The sequence below is a fragment of the Enhydra lutris genome, unplaced genomic scaffold (genome assembly GCF_002288905.1).
Source record: "Enhydra lutris kenyoni isolate GAN:26980312 unplaced genomic scaffold, ASM228890v2 scaffoldscaffold9, whole genome shotgun sequence".
Lineage (NCBI taxonomy): Eukaryota > Metazoa > Chordata > Mammalia > Carnivora > Mustelidae > Enhydra > Enhydra lutris.
Window position 1 is genome coordinate 24,847,052 of NW_019154093.1, and position 23,920 is coordinate 24,870,971.

Below are 23,920 nucleotides of genomic sequence, written 5' to 3' on the forward strand. Positions count from 1 at the left end.
TATTTTCTTACTAGGTGAGGGGAAATTCCTGAAGAACTTCATAATATGCCTTGCCAGGATTATCCACCACACCTTGGAATTTCCTGCCACCCTGTGCACTGCCTCTCCACATTCTTTCTCACCCCTGCCAGATAATGGCTTTTTCTCCCCTTACTCTGCACCGAGTGCACAAGACTCTCAGGACTTCCATCATTACCCAAAGAGTTAGACAAGAGTCAATTTCTCAAGTCTGGATCCACCTACCCATCTCTATATTTATTTGTAAATTTTTTGTTCAATAATTATTTACAGAGCATCTCCTGTATCAGGCAGGGTCCCAGGAGAAAACACAGGGCATGTACAAACTGAGTGATCTGAGAAGAATTTAACACGGATGTTCAAAATGTGAGCTAGTGAGTATAGGGAACCTAGGAGAAATCAGCATAGAATTCTGGCTGCAGTAACGACAGGATTCATTACCTCCCCTAGACTTAAAGGGGTAAGAGGGAGAGTTAATAGAACTGAAAAGTGACAGGGAGAGGGGGAGACACACTAGATGGAAACCTTGGCCTCTGATCAAGGGATGACACCAGACTACACCATCCTGGCCAGGAAGTAGCCTGGGAAGGAAACACCCTGACCTGTCTCTCCTCCTTCTCATCTTCTAATCTTCTACCACGTTCACTCTTAACAAAATTCATGCAGAAACAGAGCAAAAGGAAGTCTATTGATACCACTCATACAGGTGGGCCTTCCAGGAGACGGAGCCTGATAGAGAGTAGATCTGGAGGGCAAACTCCTGCACACCTGCTTTGTGACAAATAAAATAAGCTGAACTGCTTACCAAACAAATATAGTTAGGTATCTTGCGGGAACAACAAACACAAGTGGTGGAAAATGGAATTGCTTTATTCCCACGAAGTTGCTCTTCTCCTTCTATTATCAATCTTGTTGCCACCATCTGCAGGATCTCTCAAATCAGAAGCGCACGAAATCTGGGCTTCATTCCGTGCACTTCCTTTCTCTCATGCTCCTGCCCTTCCGCCTTTGGTTATATCACTGATTTTACCCCTAAAATATTTTAGACCCATATTCTTCTCTACATCCCTACTATTGTTGTCCCCAAACAGACTTTTATCTTGTTTATTACACAAGCAACCTACCACTCTCCATATCTTCCCCCACATTGCCAACACAGTGACTTTTCGAAAACATCATTCTTTTCACTTATTGATCTTGTTTCTCCCACTGCAATATAAGCTCCTCTGGGGTAGGAGTTATATGTTTTTTTTGTTTACTGCTGTGTTCTCAGTGTGTATGTATGGCATTGGGTGGACACTCAAATATTTGCTGAATTTGAATATATGCCATGCTAGTCCTCTGCCCAAAATCTCAGTGTCATTGCATATGGAGTTATACAGTCATTATTAGTATTAGCAACTATTATTTATTGAGTACAGTGACATGGTTAATTCTTGCAACCATGAAGTAGGTACTATTATTATCTCTAGTTTATATCTGAGGAGACTGAAGATCAGAGGGATTCATGTGGTTAAATAAGGGAAAAATTCAAAGGACCTAGAGGAGACCAGACCCATCAGATGGAAAAAGCCTGAATCTCTGAATCACTGTGCAGGGGGGCTGCCAGCCAAACTCTTTAATTAAATGGTTGCGTGAGAAAGAAATGTGTCTATTATACCAAATCTCTCATATTTGACTACAGATTTTTATAATAGTTAATCTATCATGACTCATGTAACTATTATTCAAGAAGGATTTAAGTGTCAAAAATCTATAAGGAAAATAACATTAAGAAAGATAGCCAACAAGTCTAGCATATGGGGGGTCAATTTTCTTTGGTTTAAATAAAAATAACTCAGAGGGATTAATAAGATTTCCAAAGAGGTAAAAGAAGAAATTATATTCATATAAATAATAAAAAATTATTTAAAAAAAGAGAACTAGAAAGGTATGCAAGATGGGATATGAAAAAAATTTTGAAATTCCAACATGGAAAATAAAGCTATTGATCCATTAATCTACCCAAGGACACCTTGGCTGCTTCCAAGTTTGGACACTTATGAATAAAGTTGCTGTGAACATCCATGTGGTTTTTGAGCAGATATAAGTTTTCAAATCCTCTGGGTAAAAACCAAGGAGCACAATTATTGGATCATATGGTAAGAATGGGCTTAGTTTTGTAAGATAACTGCCCAACTGTTTTCCAAATGTCTGTGACAAGTTGCATTTCTACAAGCAGTGAACGAGACTGCCTGTTGCTCCATGTCCTTGTCAGCATTTGGTATTGCCAGTGTTCAAGATTTTGGCATTCTAACAGGTGTATAGTGGTATCTCATTGTTAGTTTAATTTACATTTTCCTGATGACATACGAAGTGGAGCATCTTTTTATATGCTTATTTCCCATCTGTACATCTTCTTTAAGGAGACATCTGTTCAAGTGTTTGGCCCATCTTTAAGTTGAGATGTTTTGTTTTCTTATTGTTGAATATTTAGAGTTCTTGGTATATTATGGGTAAACCATTTCTTGTCAGATGTGTCTTCTACAAATATTTTCTCTGTGGTTTGTCTTCCCACTCTCTTGCCAATGTCTTTTGCAGAGCAGAAGTTTTTAATTTTAATCAAGTACAGTTTATTATTTCTGTTAAAAAGTGAAATTCAACTCAGTAAGTTTTAAAATCTTATTGACAACATTCAATGATTCATGAATCAAGTGACATCCAACCTACCAGACAGAAAGAAATTCTAAGGTACTGTATAAAACGAAAGATTTTATAGGCAGAAGCAAGCAGGAAGAAAGAACTTATGTTAGGCAAAGAGTGGCTTGTTTGGGACACCTGAGTGGCTCAATCCGTTAAGTGTCTGACTCTTGATTTCAGCTCAGGTCATGATCTCAGGGTCATGGGATGGAGCCCAGCATTGGGCTGTATGCTCAGCAGGGAGCCTGCTTGAGATTCTCTTCCTCTCCCTTCCCTTGCACTTGCACATTTTTCTCTCTCAAATAAATAAATACATTTTTATTTTAAAAAATGTGGATTATTTATTTCAGGATTACTTTTCTTTAAGGGCTGGCAGGGGTCTATTAGGAAGATTACTCATCGGTTGATTCTTGATGGACTAGTTTAAGATTCCATTTCTGGGAGAGCTGAAACTGTTTCAGTTTTGGTTTGCTGATGTGGGGCTTAGCAGAAGTCGTTTTGGGGCCTGTTGTCTTGACTTTAATAATTCTTTCATGGATCATGCCTTTGGTGTTGTATCTAAATATAGCTATATAAATCCTCACTAGATGGGTGGAATGTTTCTTTGGACACATTGAATATAGTGATGACAAGTACATAAGGAATATAATTCACAATATAAATATATGAAACTTAGAAACCTGCTTGATATATTGGCAAGTCTTCAATATATCCTATATATGTCTTATAGGAGTATATATGTTCCATAAAAGTCCCAAAAGACATCACTAAAACAAATTTCGCAGGAAAACACTTAAGATATATTGGAGGAAAAATTTCCACCAAGACCTGAGTCTCATTCTTAAAGTGAGCTCCAATGCTAGTACTATAAATACAAATACGTCCATACCTAGATGTATCAGAGCTAAAGAAAAAAAATATTTAAAACTAGCAGAATAAAAGAAATTATCTACAGAAAAGGCAATCATTCTGATGGCAAACTTGTCATCAGCAACGAAGAACGAAGACAACAGAGTACTAGGGTCAACTTGCTGAGGGAAAACAGTAGTCTTGAAAATAAGGTACACATAAACTACAAAACTATTGTCCAAAAGTAAAGGGGAAAACATAATTTCAGGCATAGGGAGACTAAGGTCCTTACTGAAAGAAGTAGTAAAAAATACAGTTGAGCAAGAGGAAAAGATTTATTCTCAAATAAATGCAAGAATAGCATAACAAGATTGGCAAGATATTTTTTGGAAAACAAAACAAAACAAAACAAAGGTGGACACAAAAGAAGTCGTGAATTACTGGAGAACTATCATGAAGTTGGCAGTTCTCTCAAAATTAATCTGAAATATATTATTATACTGATTAAAATTTCCATAGCTTTTTGAAAATGAAATTTGACAAGATGACTATAAAATCTACATGGAAGAATGAAAGCAGAGGACAGCCAAGATCATTTGAAGAAGAAGATGATTGTGTTTGTCCTATCTGTTCTTAAAAACCTACTTTAAAGCTATGGTCATTAAACTAGTGTAGCATGTGCCCAGGAATAGACATGCATGGCCGTGGAACAACTGAGAAGACTCAGAAGCAGATACCATAATCGATGGAGCCACATATGTAACACAGATGGGGCTTCATATCAGCGGAGAAAGAACATGAGTATGTGAATATTTTTTAAATCTTTGTAATATGTTTTTGTCTGTTATGCTTTTTTTTGTATATGCATTTGATCCTGGAGAAACGTAATAGGAAGTCTGAGTCTCGTTATAGACCCGGCTGTCCTTTCTTATCAATATTTAACAATAATCTGACACGGATTTCTGCTTCTCTTATTCCTTGTTTCAGCTCGCAGTTGATTGGGAACTCAGAAACGGGAGAAGGAAACTATGATTAAGTATGAATTTAAATCTTATCTGCAAAATGGGGATAATGGTATGACTACTTCAATGAGCGCTGTGAGATTTAAATGAGTTAATATGTGCTAATGCTGAGAGCAGTCTTGGCGTGGAAAATGTTAGCTACCAGCATTACCATCCCACCCTCCCTTGCTTGTCAAAGTACTTTGTTGTAGGTGCAGAGAGTCCTGATCAGATCTCAAGGACCCCAGTCACTGAGCCCCTTAAAAACAATTTAGAAGAAGATGTAAATTCTAATGGAACCCATGTCTTTTCCTACCACCCAATTTACATATTTCGAGACAGATTGCCGGGACTATGTCACCATAACATATCTAGATAGTGTAACAAATTGCACAGCTGGGACACTGTGCTCATTAGGGTCAAAAAGTTTCTTTCCTACACCAAGTTGCATATACTCATGAAACTCTACTGAAGCACTCTCCATCCCTACATAGTGTGTAGACCATCAAATAAAATTTCCTTCCCACATTTGTCACTTCACTGAACTACATGTATTTTACATATATTTTGATGGTGTTGAGAATAATTTTCATTATTTCACTTATCACGTTACTTCATTTGACGTCATTAGGAATAATGAAGTAACTGAAGCCTTCTGAGAAATCAATGGGAAGAAATTACTTTGACTCTGCCCTTCTCCCTGAAGGTCAGGATTGTTAGGATGGTATCTATTAACTATCATCCTGATGCTTGGGAGCAAGTCTAGGCTTGAGAGCATTATTCATGTTGATCTACAGCTCACTGCACTAGATTTTACATACTATACAGTGCTTTGTCTCCTTAGTAACATCAATGCTTTGTGTTTTTCAAAAGCAACATATTCAGTATTCCTTAGCAGACTGACTTCTTGGACAGTTTGTTCTCAACAAGTGAACTGATTGGAAATTGATCACAGGGTATATCCAGTTATGTATATTTTTGAATGTCTGAAATATCCATGAAAGAGGTTACAAAGATACATAAGGCCCAGTCTCTGATTTTGGGTGCCACAAAAATCTAGTGAAAGAAAAAGAGAAATGCACTGAAGGGTTAAAATTAATCCAGAGGAGGAAATGATTCCATTTTTAAGAGACATCAGCAAGGCTTCGCAGAGATTTCTGACATGATGACAGGGTTTTAAAGAGTGAATAGAAGTTCATTAATAGACTTAGTAAAAAAAGACATATTCAGTAGTATTAAATTATGAAATAATACACTATTCCTGAAAATTAAAAGTGTTCACAAATTCACTATACTAACCATAAATATATCTATGAATATTAAGCATATATATGGTCCATATATTCATTGGAATATTACGCAGCCACCCAAAAGGATGAATACCCAACTTTTATATCAACATGGATGGGACTGGAAGAGATTATGTTAAGTGAAATAAGTCAAACAGAGAGTCAATTATCATATGGTTTCACCTACTTGTGGAGCATAAGGAATAACACAGAAGACATTAGGAGAAGGAAAGGAAAGTGAATTGGGGGAACCCGGAGGGGGAGACGAAGCATGAGAGACTGTGGACTCTAAGAAACAAACTGAGAGTTTTGGAGGGGAGGGCAGTGGGGGGGGGTGGGGTATTAAGGAGGGCATGAATTGCATGGAGCACTGGGTGTGGTGCATAAACAATGAATCTTGGAACACTGAAAAAATAAAATAAAATAAATAAATAAAAATAAAAAATAAAAAAATACCGTATACATAACTTGTACTCATTAACTGGAACAAAAAAATTAGCCAAAATTCAACAGCTAAAAGCAAGGGTCATTTATTATTGCTTTTGTTTCTGCAAGTCTATTGGAAGTCTGCTGACAACCATCTGGGTTTAGGCAGGGAAATTCTGCTCTCTCTTCATCCTTCTATGACCAGTAGGCTGCCTGAACTTGTCCTTCTCATTGTAATGGCAGGCATGTAAGAAGGCAAGTGGGAACACTAATGCTTTCTCAAATCTAGGCTCAGCACTGGTACACTCTCATTTCCAGGCTTTGTCATTGTTCCAGGCAGGTTACATGGCAAATCTCAAGTCAAGGGGGAGGGAAGTACACTCCACCCTTGATGTGGCCATCCCAAGGATGCGCCTGCTGGGATGGGAGTAGAATCAGTGCTATTAGTAGAATCTACTTGATATTTCCAACAGGGATTTGCCCCAGCTTACAACAAAAAGCATGGAAGGGGGGTCTATTATGGAAAGACCCATCTATGGAGAGACCATTTACAATAAAATCCCAGGAAACTGTCCTAATCAGGCATGGCATGAGTTCTGAGATTCCTGACAGTCAAAAAGGAAAAAGAAAAAGGAAAAGGAAAATTTTCTTTGCAAAAGGGCAAAGAAAATGAGATGTCTGAGAAAAGGAAGACCAGCAATTTGCAAGGAAAATGAAATACATACACTCATATCTAACTCACCAACATATTTACTCTATATGCATGCATTCCCATACATTCTATGTGGTTAGAAAATGGACTCTTACGTATCACATGATAAATTCTTCATCTAAGTAATCTGTGCGTGTCCATCATTCATTCTCTTCCCTTCCCCGTATGCTGTGCAACCTTTGTGTATAATGTCCTTTTTAACTAGGGGAAGCAACCGTCCCATTTTACCTCCAAAGAATATCTTATTTTTCAACCAAGAAAGACCAGACAAGATAACCAGGCAGATTTTTTTCCATCTGTGTCTAGTGTCTGACTGGACAACAAAGAAGTCTGGTACTTAAGCCAACTTGTCTGCAACATTTCACTTGCTTTGCTTGCTGTTAGTTGCCACGTTGAAAAGTAAAAGCAAAACAAAACAGTCTTTACCAAAATCTGGGCCTTTTATTCCCCCACTTAATAAATATTTGAATCTATCTGTTGCCTCACATCCTGTGTGAGTTGGTAGGAGAACCAGTTTATCTGTTTTATACAGAAACAAATATTTAGATGTGTGCCTTCAGGCGGATGTCCGAAACAATGGGGATGCCTCATACGTATACACTGTTTTTAATTTTCTCAGACAAGTGGCAACAAGGTTTTGGGTCTGTGACAGCCTCTGATTGTATTCTAGTTAGTAACTCTGTGTGAACCTGAAACATCAGTTCGTATATTTGTTTTTTTTGTTTTGTTTTGTTTTGTTTTTAAAGATTTTATTTATTTATTTGACAGACAGAGATCACAAGTAGGCAGAGAAGCAGGCAGTGGGAGTGGGGAAGCAGGATCCCTGCCGAGCAGAGAGCCCGATGGATGCGGGGCTCGATCCCAGGACAGGACCCCAGGACCACGACCCGAGCTGAAGGCAGAGGCTTCAACCCACTGAGCCACCCAGGCGCCCCAGTTAATGTATTTGAATCTCAGTTTCTTCATTTGTAAAAATGATGACAAGTGTATCTGCCTCAAAGCATAGTTATGAGGATTTACACTGAGATAGTGTGTGTGTGTCTGTGTGTGTACACGTGTACCAGGTCCAAGGTAGTAGTACATATTAGGTATCCAGTAGATGTTGGAACCCTTTTCCTATGATGTTAGGGGGACTATGCCTTATTCGCTAAGCACATGTTATACGATGTACCAAACAGATTAAGTTAAATAAATAAGAAAACTGAGCTACAAAGTAATCAGGTGAGTTTCCAGTGGTCACACAGAAGGAAACCAGAAACCACACTTCCTGGGTCTCAATCCCTGGTTTATTCTGTTGTTATATTCTTCCTGCATGCCCGCGCTCATCCATTATTTATTTGCCCCCACTGTATACTGAACACTCTGCTAGGCACTGCACATTTAAATACGTAAAAGAGACTTGCCCTCAACCAGCTTACGGTCTAGAGGGTTTCAAAGAGAGAAAAACAATGATATTACCTTATAAGAGAGCTGATAACAGAGGATATGGTCAAAGATCAAGGAGAAAAGAATTCCAGGATGTTGAGACAATAACTTCTTTCCTTCCTCGACTCTCCCACAAACTGCATTTTATCATTCAGTCTCAGAGCAGACCCACACCCATACTTGTTACTATATCCCCACTCAGGCCCCTCCTCTGAGCTCCACGCACACATATCAATCCACCTTTCTGACGTCTCAAAGCCCTTGAAACTCACACCAAAAAGCCAATCTGTGATCTCTCCCTGTATCTCCTTCCCGGGCTCCCCAGCTCAGTGAGTTCACCCCGCCCATCCAGGCGTGCAGGTCAGAAACCCAGGAGCCAATCTTGGACATGTTCCCTCCCCCTCGCCCCACATCATGCCCATCCTGCCAGTTGTCTGTCAATTCCACCTCTCACATGCTCTTCCAGCAACCCATTCTCTTTCCACTCACACTGCCACCAATGGTCCCACCACCTTTATTTCTTGTCTGAAGGATTGTTATAACTTTACTGTTATTACACTGATAACCGATCTTACCCTGATCCGCTCTGCACACTGCAGTTTGAAAAAACCTTCTGGAAACAGAAATTCGATACAATGCCTCCCTTCTTAGAACCTTTGCATGTCTTCCCATGTGTGTTGCCTACGGACTTGATTCCTCATCACAGCCCATGAGACCCTGTGTGATCCGGCCTTCTCCAGACTTCCTAACTGCACCTTCCCACAGTTAGCGTTCCACGCTTCCCATGTTAGTTCTACTGCTTATCTTTCCGCTTGCTGCTTCTTATTAAAATGATGTATTATGTTATTCGTCTTGGGAACAAGTTTCAGGGAAAAGTGAAAATTAAGACTTTCTGCCTCCCCTCCCTTCCAGGTGTTCTCTCTTTGGCTCCTCAGAAGCTCATTCAGTTGGGGTGGCTCGGGGTGCCAGTGTGGGTACCGGGGGCGACCCAACCTGGAAAGCTTAATGGATGTGCACCTCGTGCATCATTTGGCTACAGAGAGGCAGGTGGCAGGCAGAGGCTTGTTAGAGTAATGTCCAGCTGTTTCTCTTTAAGGAGGATGGCCTTAACCAGGAAAGCTTAATGGCGCAATATCTGTTTGGGTCTGGTCTCAACTCCCCATGTACTACATCAAGCAAACTCTTTGGATCTCTTCCTGAGTTTTTCCTGAATAGGGGACCTAAGACATCTTCATGCTGAGGTACTGATTGTCTGTAACAGGGCTCTTTATGTTATTTTAGAGAAAATCCATACCCTTCGCTCATGCTGTTTTTCATGTTTGTTTCAAACATTGAACCGCTAAGGATGCTTTGCTCGCTTCCAAAATGCGAACCAGGGATAGGCAGGTAAAAAGTTACTAACTAGCAAGGCTTGATTCTGAGTGCAGAATCCAACTGACTTTTGGTAGTCTCTGTACTCAAGGCCAGTGGCCTCATTATTTTCCTTTGAGGGTTTAGTGTGTGGTTCTCTGCCTCCCTGTTTTTGGAATGTCAGGAGGAAGCATTTTAAGACTCCTTGAGTCAGGAAGGCTAAGTTCCTGAATGGGGTCCAAGATCAAAACAGTTTCCCCCATTGGGTAGATACCTGCACAGGATTAAATTTCCCATGCAGCAGTATGAACCATCCTCCTGGTTGCCCTGGTTCACCACCTTACTGTTTAACCAGTTCACGCTGACTGTCTCGGGGGTTGCAGCTCTGTCCGACAGCCAAGTTCATATTATTTCCATCATAGTACATTCCATTCTGTTCTTCAGGAGGAAGTGCTTTAGGTGATGCCCAGTGAGAATTTAGTAATTATGTTTCTCCCTGAATCTGCCATGGTTTTAAGGATTGGTTTTTTCCCTCCAGCTAGCAAATTTGGGATCTCTCATTTCCTGCCTTTCCAAATACTATAGAATCTTCATGATCTAGTTCCTTTTTTACAGCTAAATAGGGTCTCTCTGCTATTTTGAAATTTCACGGCCTTTGCAGTTCATTCATTCCTATGTCACTTTGTTCCAACAAGGAGTTAGTGTCACTTAATCACAACTGTATAATTGTCCAGCTTCTTGGATGGTCGTTTTGGAGGTGTAAATAGTTTCTTTTCATTTAATAAAGTCACAGATTAATAATGACTTCCTTGAATGCAGGAACTAGCCCTTTCCTTTTATTGAATCCTCGGGTTATATCCAAAAACCTGGACACGGAGTTGGTGTTTTATAAAAGTTTGTTGCTTGTTCTCACTTCAAGTGGAAAAACACCCATCAAATCAGAGTCCAAAAACATGCAAAGTAATGCAAGCTGGAAGGAGGCAGAGTGGTTCGTGGTAAGCATGTCTACATGTCTACAAAATGTACAGAGGGGTTAAGAGGGGTTAAGAACATGGATTTTAGAGCCGTACAGACCCAAGTGCAAATCCTGCTTTTGCTACTGGATAATTATGTGATGTGGTAAGTTAATAACCTTTCTAAGCCCTTGTCTCTCATCTGTAAAATGCAGAGAATATCTATCTTATTATAGATTGTTGTGAAAGCTGAATGAGAGAACACAAGGAAGTATAGGCACAATACCTAGTTCATAGCAAATACTCAACAAAGGATACATGCCCACTGTTAATCAATAGTAGCAGCGTCAGTATCAGTACCATTGGTAGTGTTAAGGTCAATCCTGAAAGAGCATTGCCTTTGACCTCAAGGTCTAATTATGACAGTTATTAGTTATTGTTGTCCAGGTCAGGTAAGGCCCTCTGGGAAGCGGATGACAAAACAGAATGTTTGAGACACTTGCTGGGGAGAATGCTACAAAGGATAAAGATGGAAGGCATAGGAGAGGGTAGGTGAGGCCAGTCTGACACTGTGAAAGGAGAGCGGGAAGGCAGGAGCATCCGGTAGGAAGAGCCTCCGCAGATCTGAGTACAGCTCCGAGGAAACCCTGATCTGGCCAGTGCAGAGCCTTAGAGTAGAATTTGGAGGAACCTCATGTTGGGCAGGAGGACACAGGCTCTAGTGCCATTGCTGTCCTCAGTCACAGCCTGCGAACAGCCCAGGTGGAGGGCGGCCTCCGCACCGATGCTGGTATCTGTCTGAAGATGCAACGGCATTGTCATTTGTGCTATGTAGAGCGGGTTTTCTGTAACAGAGATCAGGACAGTGCAGCTCCATGCCCTCTGCTTGGTCTCAGACTCGTTAGTCCACCTGTTAGAGTCACCTTGTCATCTGTGACATGAAGAACACAATAAATACTCCTGGAGACAGTGCAAGATTTCACTGAGATGATTTACGTGGAAGATCTGGAACATAGTCAGGTGTTGTGAAAAGGTCCATTCTTTTCCTTTTGCGCTAGTTTTATCTTCTGACTTTAACTTCCTATCCCTTAAAGATAGATTCCCAATCTGACCCCTCCTACGCATCAAGGCTGTAGCTAGTAGCTCCACATCTTAAAATCCTTCCTTTTGTCTCGGTCATCCAATCTTTGGCCAAATATCCTAGAATTAAGTTATCTAGATAATGACTCTGGCCATTTTGTTCCATATCTAGATTTTTTAAAATCTCCAAAGGGAGGGAAAAAAAAGAACAGAGAAATGAAAAGCAATTCATATTTAGCATTAAGTTTCTTTTTCCTCGAGGGAATAAAGCTTACTTTTCTTTGAGATTAAATACTTTATGGGAACACTGTGTCTTGAATGCTTTATCCTATTCAAGTCATCGGGGCATTCCAAAACTAGAATTATTTAGATCAAAGAAGATGAGCTGAGTGGGGAAGATTGCTATCTTGAGACTACTGGAGTTCTCAAAAAGAAACCCTTCTGAATCCTAGCCCACCAATACACCACACAAAGGGGCAGAGGTTGAAATAATTACATATTGCACAGAGAAATTGAAAAACATAAAACATCAATAATGGAGTCTTACAGAGGATTTTTTTTATAAGTTGTGGCAAGCGGAGATATAAATACACATAGTTTTTAAATGACTCTTTCTATGCCCAATCTTTTTTGTAAATTGCACTTGGTAAAAAACACATTTTGCTTTTGCTTCTGCTTGAGTCCAACAAATCACAAAGGCATGGTGCAGGCTCAAAACCTTTTCATGAAGTTCACTCTCCCAGCCTCAAACGCCACCAGTTTAAATTGGTTATTTTCCAAAGATTTCACAATGTTGTATGGTTGTATTTGGGTGCCTTGATATACAATGAAAATAAACAGTTTAATATTACTCTCTCCAATAAAGCACCTTTGTTCCATGTCTGGCTTAGCGAGACCAACCTTGTCTGTACCTGTTCATTCTGGATTTTTATTTGAATCAAGGGGTATTGAGATCCATTCTGTGACAAGGAAGAGAACACCTAGCTTTCTGTGATGGCATGTTGAGGCACTAAATGGTCAGATTCCCTGTTAAAGACCTTCAAAAGTGACACACTGCTTACCAAAAAAGTCAGGTTTTTTTGGCATAGGCTTCTATTCTAAATAGTGATATATTTCAAGATCCTAAAAAAACTAATAAATAATCTAATAAGCATCCATGTATCTACAACTGAGCCTTGCAAAATCTTAACATTTTCCTATAATTGCATCAAATATTTTAAAAATTGACACTGAAAGATCTAGGCACTTAGACCCTGCCCCCTTACAGCCCTTCAAAGGAACTAGAGTCCTGATTTTGAATTACATGGTTTCCACATATGTTTTCTATACTTCTGCTATATATGAAATATATCCAGAAACAATTCATGGCATTTCTCAGGTTTTAAAATGCATATAAATGTTATCTTTTATATATCCAGCTGAAATCAATGTTTGCATGTGGCATGAGAGAGATACACTTGTGATTTTTTTCTTTCCAAATGAATAGCTAACATTCCTGTCCTTCTCCATGTATGTGCTACAATTCATCCTCTCTCCTTCTACCAATTTGTTCAGGTTTTTTGTTTTTGTTTTTATTTCTTTTGGGGCCAGTTGCGGTAAGTTATACTCATGTAGGAAATCATCCATTTCTTCTAAGTTTTCAAATTCTTTGACGTAAAGTTGTCTGTAGAATTGCTTTAATATTTTTTATGTCTTTCTTACTTTCATAGTTCAGGTCATTTCTTAACTCTTAAAGACTGTTATGAACATTGCCTGCCTCTTTTCTTTCATAAACAGCTTCTCTGGAGGTTTTTCTCTTAAATTCATGTTTTAAAATTGAGTAACAGTTTTAATTTTAACAATCCTCCATAATATGGATTTGTTTTCTATGCATTTAACTTTTTGTTTTTACATGGCTCATTTCTACCTTTGGGTTTTAAAATTTTTTAAATTTTCTGATTTGTTAGGTTTAAGTTTAGCATTCTAATATTCAGGCTGATTTTGTAATATAGCATTTAATGTTATGAATTTTTCTGCAATTACTGCATTAGCCAATTTTCATCAGTGTTGATATTATCAATCACAAAGTTTATATTCTTGGATTGTGTAGTAGAAGATGGGGGACAGAAAGAAATGAATCAATACGTAAAATACATTTTGTAAGAGATCAGTGCTGTGGAGAAAAATGAGTAAGAAACGGGAATGAGGAATGGTAGGGAGGGGGCTTTGTGATTTTAAATGGAATTATTAAGCTAGGCCTCACACACAAGATGATATCTATGCAAAGATCCAAGGGAGGGGAAGGAGGGACCTAGGCAGATATCTATGGGAAGAGCATCCAACCAAAGGAGATGGCAAGGTCAAGAGTTCTGGGGGCAGAAGGGGCAGTTGACCAAAGCCTTTGAAGAAGAGCAAGGACGAAGGTCCAGCTGGAGCAGAGCAGACAGAGCAGAGGGTCAAAGGGGGACATGTTCAAATAGTGAACAGGGCATGTGAAACCGGGTTGTACAGTCCTTGTATGTACTTTCACCATTAATGGGACTGGAAGACAGCGGAAGGTTTTAAGCAGAGGATTGAGATGGTCTGATCCAACTTCTACTTTTTCAGGTTCAGATGTTGACAGCAGACCAGGCACAGGCAGCAGCAGGAAGGTCGGGCAGGAGGCTATTGAAATAATCCTGGTGAAGGATGAGAGTGAGTTGGATTGTGGCGGTAGAGGTGAGTGAAATTAGGAGGAAACATCAAACAATTATAACTATCAGTTTCCAACTATAACCTCTGCTTGCCATTTCTGTTTCTGTTATTAGTTTGCATTCCATCTGCCATGACTCTTATTAAATTTCTTCAGTGTATCTCTCTCCATATGATATTCTTAATCATTTCTTTGGGTCTATCTTCCAATTCACTAATTTTTCTTCAGCTTATTCTAGGCTACTATTTATACTACATGTGGATTTTAATATCAGTTAACTATATTTTTAACTTACAAATTCTTTCTCCGATACATTTTCAACAATGTCTTACTCTTCTCCACATCTGCAGTTTCTTTTTTTTTTTTTAATGTTTTTAATCATCTTAAATATACTTATTTCATAGTCCCTATTATCTGAAGTTCTTGAAGGTCTACTTCTGTTGTTTATTGGTCTGCTACCTCTCCCTAAGGATTACTCCTTCACGAATTATGAAATTTTTCCTTGTGAGCTAATCTTCGGTGGGGCTTCAGCTTGAAAAATATTTTGTAAACTTGTTCTGCCAGAATGGTTTTGTGCTTGCTCTCCCCAGAACTACCAAAATAATAGCTGTCAGGAATCCCTTTTCTGTTAATTTCTCAGCTTGCAATTTTCCAGATCTCTCCTGGAGTATCTATTTAACCTCCAAACTCAAGCATGGCGGGTATTTGGTAAGAAATCACCAGAGATGATGATTTTGTTTTATGTTCAGGCTGATGCACAGATCTTATTTGTGAATTCCTCTAACAGTAGATAGATTCCTTTAAGCCCTATACTTTATTTCCATAGTCCTTGGGAGGCTCTTACTTTGTAGTGGATATCAGGTATACAACCATCTTTCCACAGTGCTCCAGGGCTAATGCCTCATTCATTGTTTGCTTAAGCACATCAAAGTCAAGACCTTTGTTAGAAACAGGATCAGCTATAAGCTTACTGGTGAATTTTGCAGTTTTAGGGTTCTTACAGATTTCCCTTCTTGTCAACTCAGTTATTTATTTAAACAATGTTGGTTGTCCAATGTGACACATTGGCAAAAATGAAGTCTGGTCCTTCATAATCTGTTATTAGTTTACATTTCTGGGTTCACATTCCATGTATCACCCACAGTAGCTACCTAAGTTAGTTACTTTGCTTCTTCTCTCTTCTCTCTTCTTTTCCTGGATTTCTTCCCTTGTTAATCTCTTATGTCCATATATGACTCATACATTAAAGCCCTGCTTGAATGTCACTTCCTTAAGGAAGCCTTCCCTCATCTGCCAGAGGAAAGTTATCTTCTCTCCCACAGGTTCTTATCTGGGTCTCTTATTTAGCACCTGTTGACTCCCACATCTATTGTGCCTATTACTACGCTCTTACTTTTTCCCCACCCTGAGTAATGAACTGGAAACTTTTGATCCAGGACAAGATGTGTGGTTAATCCATTTTGTATATATCCCAGATGCAGCACTATAGTCTTTCAGAGTCTGAGTGCTTATTAAACAAAATTAAATTTAAGCAGAGTCTCAAACAGAAGCTATAATGTAAACATTCTAGGATGGGATTAGTATACACCGAGTGAATGCATAGATTAGGTATCTGTAAATCCATTATAATCTTAAGACCTAATAAAAGTAAAAATAGTCTAAATGGTTGAATCTGTCACATTTCAGGCACTTTGTTAGTGTTTTACTTATACGGTCTCTAATTCTTATGATAACTCTGAAAAACAGATGAGGTTAAGGTAGTTCCTCAAGATGACAGATGGAGAATTGAGGTTTGGATATAGATCTATCTGGCTTCCAAAGACAACAAAAGGCAAATGCACATAAATACTAACATAGAAAAGCTATTTGCTTTATTGAAGATAAAGGATTGTTTATTCTGTGTAGATGACCAGAAATCACGGGCTCATGTTGGTGGAATTGGGACGACACTCATTGTGGAAGCCCACCTCTGGAATCACCTCCTCCAGGAAGCACTGGCTCCCCACACTTGCTTAGTTTCCTCCTACTGAGCTTCCACAGTCCTCCATGTATTTATCTTAATTGTTATGCATTAATTAGTTGGTTTCAACAGTCTGTTTATGGGACTGTGTCCCCATTAGGCAATGACTGACTTGAAAACGGGAACTTTATTTTTTTTACTCTGTTTTTCTAATTTATTCCCGTAAGATATGAATAGTGTTCTTACCAAATTTTTTACATGCCCTATCCTAGTCTTGGAGGCTCACAATACAAATTAATAAAGGGTTTTAAGAAGTTCCACAGAAAAAGAGACTCATTTAGCCTTAACTAAAGAAGCATTTCCCAACCTCACTTGACCACAGGGTCTTTTTCCTCGGAACGCTCATCAATTTATTATGCGTCTAATGCTCCAGAAAATAGATCTTGAGGAATAGTGTTCTTCCCTGACTTTCTTGAATGTTCCCTTTCTCCTCATTTTTGGGATGACAGGTAGATAATGACAGTGACAGATACTGGAACCCACTAATTTTATTATATAAGAGGAATCCCCCTCATACCAATTGCTAAAAGAAAGTATGCTATGTAAACACGGGATGTTAAAGAAAACTCAACTGTTAGCAAGAGAATGGACTTGGCATTTCTGCCTTGGAGGGAACCATACTCATTCCAGGGATGTGGGAGGGGGCCTTTCCTTAAACCCAAATCTGCTCTTTGCTTTGATTTCTCCTTTAGAACAGAAGTCCATGCTTCTGTTCCTTCAGAAGCATGGACTTCTTTGTCCATTCTTTCTGTTGGAGCACATAAATCCGAGTGGCAGCTCTAATATTGAGAAATACAAAACAAGGGAAAGAGTTCAACAGTTTTCTCAGTGCTAATGACAGCCAAGGGCTGAGCCCTGTGTGTTGTAAGTGACAGGGCTCTCCAGGGGGTGGGAAGAAAATCCTGTGTAGGCAGTTTTTATCCCTTTTTATATTTTTTGGTTTTAAGGAGTAGAATCTTTCGGTAGCAGAAGCAGTTGCAATCAGCCTCACCTGTTTTTTTGGATCCCACAGCTCCTTGGGGACAAAGGGAAGGGAAGATGACCGGGAGAAGCAGAGGGGCAGTGATGCCAAGTCCTCAGCAGCCTTGCTTTCCAAAAGATGTACTGTGCAGAGGTGCCTTACTTTTTATAACCACTTTGGTGTCTCTTGCCCCATGAAATGACTCCTGAAAAGTCTCTTTTTCTGTGGCCGTAAATGCCTCTATTATGATCCTCAGGAAAACACTCGTAAAACACACTCATGTGAGGAATTCAACCTTATTTGTCTCCTGGGTCCCTGGTATACTACAGACACAGGCACAGACCTATATTTATTACCAAGACATTTGGGTGTAGTGGCCCCCCAAGATTCTCGGTGCTCACTGCAATTATAAAACACTTGCTAAGGTAGAGGAATGAAGATATTTTTATTCCTTGAAGCTGTTGTTTCTGTCTTGCTGACTCTGCTTGGTAAGTGGGTAGATTCCTAAATCAAAAATGAAAGTTAATTCTAAAATATTGCTGGTGAACATTTTCATAAAGGAGCATGACTATTGCTAAGGACCTGTCATGGAGCAGCATTATGTCTTTTTGTTCTGCTAAATTCTCATGATGCCCCATAAGGTAGTAGTTATTCCTTTTTTACATATTAGAAAAATAGATATCAGAGATCAGGAGGTCACAGAGCTCCAGAATAATGGAGCTGACCCTTGAAACCAGGTCTGCAATATCTCCGACAGTGTAATAGGAAGTATGGGAGAGGTAGGGCAGTTTTAGGTCATTGCCTTGGAGGTAACACCTGCATAAAGATGTAAAGGACAGGAGCTCATGGTCTGTGTGGAAAGGTGCTACCAAAGGACATGGGATCAGGGAGGCATGAAAATCTGGGGCCATTAATGCAACTCATCTCCTATACTGAGCCTATAAGCAAGGACTGAGGGGAGAGAAGCAGACTGGGGGAGGAGGCAGGGTCCAAACAACACAGGGCCTTGGGGGGGCATGCTAATATGGTCTTGTATCATTTTAAGGCCAAGAAGAAAGCCCTGACAGGTGAATTGGACTAGCTGGTACCAGTGGAAGTAGAGACCAATGGGCAGAGTTGAGATATGTGTCTGTTGAACAGACAGAAGGATGTGCTGATGTTTTAGATGTGGGGACTCAAGGATCATGGCTGGGTCTCTGAGTTTATGGTGAATGATGGTACCCTTCCCAGAGAGAGCGAGAAGAATGGGGAGAACAGGGCCTTCAGGGGCAGGAATCACGAGTACTATCTGGAGAACTGACTTAGCAGTGTCCACATGAGGAAAGCAGAAACTACTAACTTTTTACCCAAAGAGGAATTTGTTGCTTGAAAATGGTTGCATTATAATGAGGTGCTTTTGCTTTTTGTGGGCTCTTTCCTCCATTCATTTTTTTCTTTCTGATTAAAAGATAATAATTAAAATATCTCCAGGACCCCTAAAACTGTTGTACGCTCAAGGTACTGTACCTACCATGACCATGGGGTAAGTTGACTGTGCTAATGGTCCTGAAGGGACTGGAGAGCAAAAGGGAATGGGATAGTGCATAGAGATGGGGAATCCGTTGCCCCCAGTGGGTGGGAACTCACCAGCCACTCACCCACTAACTATGAGGGAACCACCAGCTCCTGATGCCTCACAAGGGCCCTCATTACTCTCCCAAATGCTACAGCAACTGCTACTATTGATGGTGTGTAAACCATCCTTACAGAAACTGTTGGGATCATGGCAGCTGCCACTGAGCAGAAGACATCAAGGTGGCCATGGCCAGAGGTGCTGCCAGGAGTGCAAGTGTTTTTCATTGCTTTCCCTTCCTCATCGCTTTGGAGGCTTCAGAGTCTGGGAGTTGTCACTTGCAGGCCCCCAGTCCTCGCAGGACAGGAGAACATAAGAGAGCAAACACACAGTCAGTAATCAACAAATACCTGGCGCGTGCCTGCGAAGTCAGAGATGTCTGCGGAACATTCTACTGGAACTGTCAAGTGAGATCACCTGGAAGGGAGCGTAGAGAAAGAAGATTCAGCAAACTGAGTCTAAGAATAAGATCACCATTTCCATCAGACCAGGAACGAGACACGGACAAACTGGAAAGGTAGAAAAGGCAGAGGATCAGCTGTGTTAAATCCTGGTCACGGCAGGGAGGAGGGCGAATGCATCAAGGTGCCACTGGAATTCACATCACGAGTGTCATGGGTAACCTTGACGAAGGTAGTTTCAACGAAATGCTGTGCAAGGACACCAAAAGAACTTTGTGTGTCCTGATTATTTTATGAAAACCCTCATGATGTGTGGATGATTACCCCACATATCCCCTGAGCCCTGGGATAAAATTCCAAACTCAGGTTTCTGACAAGGCCAGTTAGTTCTCTTTCTACTATTTCAAAAATTCATAAAATAATCACCCTCCTTCCTTTGCAAACAATGACATGGCAAAACAGAATGTTCTGATCCTCTCTTGCAGAAATTCTGGCCACGTGCAACTTGGCCCACATGGAGTCTCAAATTAAAAAACATACTTGGATACAAAATTCCACAGCCACTAGGAGTTCTCCTCGAGAGGCACTGTGAGTGTGTGCAGATGGAAACCAGAAGTGGGTATGGTCTTCTCATTACCACCTCCCCCCAACACTTATTTTATCATCCTTCCCTTAAAGACCAGGGAAGATTTTGTGTTCTGATCCCTTTATTGTCAGGCAAACGCAGGGAACTTTAGATCACATCTGTCAGCTAAAAATTCCAAGGAAGCTGCCTGTATGCTAGTTGGGCTTCAGAAGATGAAAGGTCAAGTAATAACTGGTGAGGGAGAGGAGCTGCAAAAGAGGAAAATGAAAATCTGCTGAAAAACGGGGAGTTACTGTAGAAGGCTACGGAGCTGAGAAGGGCCCAGGAGAACGTTCCCAGCTAATTCCAAAATGTTCGTGAAATCACTGCCCGGAATGAGCGGCACCAGCAGGAATATTAAGAGAGAGAGAGGAAGATTCCGAGGAAGAATGACGTTCTGAGGCTTTCAGTTATCTGATAATGAATAAAACCAGGTACATTCCTTCTGCCAGGTCCTAAATGTGTCTGTGGCCTGGGTTTTGCAACGGTCTCCTAATTCATCTCCCTGCCTGGGGCACAGGGCTTCCCCCTCCCCCGCAGGACTCTGCACAAGAATAAATGTGGGGCCCTTTCACATGGGAATCATCAGGCCTTGTGGGAGGGAGGAGAAGGAAAGGAAGGGGCTGATCGAGGCTTGACTACACAGACGCGGTAAACTATGTTAGGGTTCTGCCATCAGAGTCCTCGTACTTCTAACCTGGGTCCTCCACCCCTCACTGGCCGGGTGCCTTGGAAGAAGTTGCTGACCTTTCTGCACACCCGTTTTTCTCATCTGAAGACAATGTGATGAAGAGCGGCAACCTCTGGAGGTCGGTGTGATTTTTAGAAAAGCTACTATGGGTAAAGTATCTGGACTTGTACCTGGTACATGGGGTAAGAGCCAGCAAGGGTGAGCAAACAGTGAAAGGTAACAATGCCTTGAAGCACAGTACAAACCACGTGTGTCCAGCCTCTCTGTTGAGAGCCCGCACTGGGAATTTTACCAACGTCCCACTTTGATAGATCGATATGTGTATTTCATGTATTTGCACAAATGCACCCACACACACACACACACATATAACCACATGCAACATGTGCATGGACAGTCTATTTAGAAGCTTATGAAGGTAAGACACTACTAAAGGGAGTTTGTTACAGTTACATGGAAACAGCCAAGGGCCTATGCTCCCATCCCTGTCTCCCCTGATTATTCTGGTTGGAGAAGGGACGTGTTTTGTCCTCTTCACTGAGGACTTCTCTGCGGGAAGGAGCTGAGGCATGCCTAGCAGGAATTCAGAGTGAGGCCACGCATGGAGGCTGCACCCCAAGCTGGAACGTGCAGCTTCGTCTCCTAGAGAGGCAGAAAAATGCATCGCATCATCCAATAAGGATGGAGATGACTTGCTTTGGGATCCACAGTTGCTGAATGGCAAAGCCTGCACTAAGACAGTGGTCGTCTGCCTCTGAGGCGAAGTGGCATTCTGATGACGGCCCGAGCTTCCACTGATCTCTTCAGGGTCTCCTTCTCTTCTCACTTCTCCCACCTTCACGACTGGCTTCTTCATTTCATCTCTCATTTTGTGGTTGATACTTTCTCTTCTAGGTTGTGATAAGATGAAAATTTTGTGGCTGAGATCAAGATGTCTGCAAGTGCAGTTTCTCCCAAGGGGCCGCCCTCCTCGGCTTATGGATGGTTACCTTCTTGCTGGGTCCCCTTCTATGGCCTTCCCTCTGTGCACCTGCATCCCTGCTATCCCTCTCTGTGCCCCAATTTTCTCTTCCTATAAGGACACTGGTCAGATTGGGTCAGGGTCTACTCTGTTGACCTCTTTTTAAACTTAATCACTTCATTAAAGATGTTATTTCCAAACACAATCACATTGTGAGGTACAAGAGGTTGGGGCTTCAACAAATGAGTTTGTTGTCCCGTAATACTGACTCATGGGGTTTGTGTGCCTACTGGGCATTGTACCCTTTGCCAAACCTTGGAATCCTACTGGACACCACAATGCTGACATCAGTTTTGGGGCATTACAAGCTTGACAACAGAGGAACTGCTGAAAATGCATTTTCAAAGAGATAGGACGAGGTCAATGTAGCAAAATGTTGAGACTGTGACCTACCTCAGGCTAGTACTTTGGAGTCCAACAGATGACAAGTAGCACTGTGTTTTCTTTGAATATTTATGATAACCTGAGATGCCCCTAGGACTGCTCTGGCACTCAGGGTAACCTGGAATCCAGTTTGAGAACTCTATCACATTTGGTCTTCCCAATAATTCAGTTATATATAATCCATTGTACTATTTGTGAAAAGAGGAAATGGGTGCTAAGACTAGATCTGTAATTTCACTAAGGAAACACAGTTAATAAATAGGAAACCCAGGTCCATCTGCCTCCAAAGCTCAGTTTTCTCTCTATTGCTGGGATAGGTAGAGTTGATCAGCATACGACACCCAGTCCCACCTCCTTTCAACCACCATACTTCCCTGTGCTGCTGAAAGCTCAATGAAAAACCACTCTTTCCAGATTCCCTTGTGGCAAAGGTTCAGGACGTAAAGTAGGGCTTGCAAATCAAATGTGTTCACAAGAAATTTTAAGGGGGGAGTAAAACAGAGGTCATCACCAGGGCTGAGACGTGGGCACTTTCTCCTCTGGTATCAATCCAGCAACTCGTCTCTAGGCTTGACCATCAAGATTATTAAAGCACTGAGCAGACTCAGAGTCCTTTTGCTCAACTGCCACATTTCTGGAGGTCAAGGTGGTGACAGCAATGGGAGCTTCCTTGGACTGCAGCCACTGAGGCATGCTCTTGAACTCAGTTGTTTCAGTAGCTAGCCTCAAATTCCTCACTCTTTGATTGGACGGTAATAGCAGCTCTGGGGTGTGGGGGAAGAGGTGTGATTCTTGTGATGCTCTGGGGCATTCCTAGATATACAGCTACTGTCCACACTTCCAGCCTTTTTAATACTTTAGAAAGCCCTGAGTTCCCTGTTAAAAGGTCTTTAAAAATCCTTGAGTGATATATGTTTCCTACACATATGTCTGAGTGATATCATTATATTGTACTATGTTAATAACTTATAGAGAAAAGCCACTATATTTGTACTAAAAAAAATAGAAAGCATAAAAGAGCATTCCAGCCATCACGGCCTGTGTGCTTAGAAGGCTCAGATGGGAGGAAATTTAGGAACACCTCAAAAAGTTAGGAAATTAAATTCTATGTAAAATCCAGTGGCTATAAAAGAACATTGCTAGGAAATTGATGGGCTACCACTTATGCTTTTAGGATTCCTTCAGTTTAAATAGATAGTTTCAAGAATAAACTTTGCCATATTCACACCACGAGCTTTGTGTGTGTGTGTGTGTGTGTGTGTGTGTGTGTGTGTGTGTGTGGTTGGGGGGGTGATACACAGATGCAAACATCAGACACGCACACTCATATACATACATATACCCAGATGGTGGAGTCTGTCTTTGAAACTTATGTTACCAAGAAATAGAGGCTCCATTTCAACACAAATAAAATAGATTAATAAATCAAATTTGGCTGAGTATCAAGAGAATGCATTCCTCCCAATAATCCCAAAGTCAGAAAACTCCCCGAGGTTCTATATGGACTTGAATTTGGGAAGTTATCCTTCCTATGCAACTGTTCCCAACAAAATGAATTGGGTTGTGTCTTGGTAATTGCTCCCACCAAAGAATGGGGCAGCCTCTCTTTAATATCCAATCTAAATGTCATTCAACCTAAGTTTGCCTTGTAAATCAGAGAAGGGCGGCAGGGACCTGTCTGCCCTGGGTCAATGGTGTCAGTTGGGGCCTTGGCAGGAAAATGGAAAGCACACTCAAAGGGGTAATTGAAGA